This window comes from Loa loa (assembly GCF_000183805.2).
Source record: "Loa loa unplaced genomic scaffold supercont3.501, whole genome shotgun sequence".
Classification (NCBI taxonomy): domain Eukaryota; kingdom Metazoa; phylum Nematoda; class Chromadorea; order Rhabditida; family Onchocercidae; genus Loa; species Loa loa.
In genome coordinates this window covers 36,093-39,100 of record NW_018108681.1, presented here as the reverse complement: position 1 = coordinate 39,100, position 3,008 = coordinate 36,093, and positions in this window count along the sequence as shown.

Sequence of the window (3,008 nt, the reverse complement as noted above, 5' to 3'; positions counted from 1 at the left end):
ACATTGTCCACATAAAGGTTTTTCATTATTTCTAATGCTAATTCGCTATCATGATTTTCCAAATGGCAATTCAGGGTAGCGGATAATAAAAATGGGGATGATATTATTCCAAACGGGATTCTCCTAAAACGGTAGCACTTTATATTTTCGTTAGATACTCTTCCTTCCACTTCTTTTAGCCAAAGGAATCGAATAAAATTTCTCTCTGAAGGGTGTAATTCTATTTGCAGAAATGCTGTAATTAAATTTTTTTTCAATATCAGCTGTAATTACTCCCTTCGTCATTCTAAAACATAATAATACTCCTACAAGATCTGGGAGGTTAATTGGTCCGCGATATAATACTTCATTTAATCTTTTCATTTCCTTTATGTGCGCTGAAACATCATAAACAATTCTTAACTTAGCGGTAGTCTTACCTGGATTACGAACATCATGATGTGGCAGGTAATGAATGATTCCATCTTGATTCATTTGTGATTGTACTTCTTCGATTATGCCAGAACGTAGTTGATCTTGCATTATTTTATCATATTCTTGTAATTCCTCTTTATGCGACTCGTGCTATCAGCATTCGTAAATGGTTAACGCATAATCCGTAATTATCGCTCAGTTTGTCTTTGCATGGTTTTCATGCATTTCATATCTTCCATTTTGTCTAGTGATACTCTTCTTAAATTGTTCCAGTGCTCTTTCATCATCTTGTGTATCAGATCGGTCTTGGATGCCAATGCAGTCCAACTTCCAAAATTGGTCTATATCTGGAGCACGATTTTCTTGAAATATCTTCGTTGCAAAGGTGTGGCGGCAGCATAATCTGTTAGTATAACCGCTTCCTGCTATGATGGGACCAACTTTGCTGTTCAGTAGAGTGAATCCTGTCTTTAGTTGCTGAGCGTTTTTCATGTGAATGAAGTCGAAAAAATAGTCAACTCCTATAATGATGTCAGGTTGTTTTCTGTAACTTCTAAGATTGCAAATTCATTTTTGTCTGCTACTTGAACCACTTGGAGATCGCTTGTTAGATAATCCATAGCAATGGCTTGGATAGTCATTTGATTAAAGTCTTCTGTTTTTACTCCAATTTGTGTTTAGTTATGCAGAATACCCTGGGATTCCTGTTGCCAAAGGAGGAGATTATGTATTCTTCTTCATCAGTTTCTATGAGATTCAGTCGATGTGCCAATTTTTGTGAAATAAAGGTTGCATCAGCACCGACGTCAAAGAGTACTAAGGCTTGTACCTGTTGTTCAGGCTTGTCAGGATTAAAAACAGTAATTTCTTTACATAAAAGCAGTACTCGTTTTTTTTCGACTTTCGTAGTCGAATTAACAGATGTATTTGCATTTTTGACCACAATCTTCCCTTTATCAATTCCAGAATCTTTAGACTGATTGAACTCGTGAGTTTTAGTGGTACAAAGGGAGCTGTTATGAGATTTCTTACAATAAAAACAACTTACTTTTTTTCTACAGTCGAATTCGCTATGTCCAAGCTTAAAACAATTAGGCCAGGCATTAATTTCTTTCAATCGACTAATTCGTGCTCGATTGTAGGATATATATGACACTTGCTATCCCAATGATTGTTGTTGGAGAAAATACAAGTCTCTTTTTCTTATTTGTCAACCAATTTGGACTCTCTTGATTTGACTGGTTCTTTTCAGCCGAAACGGTTTCTTTAATTTGCTTTGATTGTTTCATTGCAATTAATGCAGAGGTTTCTGGAGTGATTGAATTAGGATGGCGTTTAATCAAATTTTTTCGACTTACGCTATCCGAATATTGCCATTCCATTACCTAGTCGTTTGTGATGATTGTTTTCCTGGGAAACTGTCGAAGTTTTATTACGGACCACTGGTCATCTTCTTCCTTTTGTTAATAAACGTGGTTCAGTATCCAATTTGGTAATTTGGATTCTATTGTAGTTTCAATGGTAGGTTGCTGTACGTTTTTCGCCAATTGCTTCTAACTGCCTTAACACTCTTTCCATTTCTTCGACTGTTGTTTTCCAATTTCGGTCGTTTCGTTTTGTAGATACGAGCTCCTTGTACAGTAAATTTCTTATGGTAGAAACACGATCAAATTTCTCCTCTAATAATTCCCTTATAATTTTGTAATTTTCAGGTGCCCTGTCGTAACCCTTTACTAACTGTAGGGCGCTTCCTTTCAGACAGGAAATTAAATAATTTAATTTTTGAATATCGGGTATATTTTGAGAGTGTACGGAGGCTTCGAAACTACTCCGAAATTCTCCACATGTTTTAGGATCACCACTGAACGTTGGTAACAATTGTGGTAAATTTACTACTGGATAACATTCAGTTAAACTAGATTCCTTATTTCGTGTTAAGCGTTTAAGAGCTAACTCGGTATCACCTTTATCCTCTTCTTTCTTCTTCTGCGACGTTGTTGAATGTGCTCCAACCACTTGTCGTTGATTTTTTCAAGAGTGCCAACGTACCTTTCGAGGCGCATCAACTTTTCCTTGATGATACTTGCCCTGGTTTCGTATTGCTGGCACAATACTTCTATTGTCGATTTTTGGTCTAACGGAGTTAGATACATTTGTCGTACTTCATCGAGGAGTCCCTCGAGATTTGCCTGCCATTTATTGAGGGTGGGTAACTTTACCAATAAATACGTTGGCGGCAAAGGCCTGTAGGTTACCTCCCCTGCTACCGAGGTAAAGTTTGACCATAGTAATCTCGTCTACCATTGTATTCGTAAAGTTACCAAATATATATCCTGCTGCGAAGTGATGGTGTTTAGGGATATCACAATGACTTCGTAACATCTTACGAACTCGTTGCAGAATTTAAAAGTTTGTCTACAGTCAAGAATAAAAATAGCCAAAATATCATGTGAGATCGATCGTGTCTCCAGTGAATCGCTAATTTTGATATCGATAATGTTAGAACAGAGGGGAATATGACGAAATTATTTCGAAATGTTTTCTCGAGAATTCTACCTTTTCTTTTGTAATTTTTGGGACAGTGTCAGGAGTCG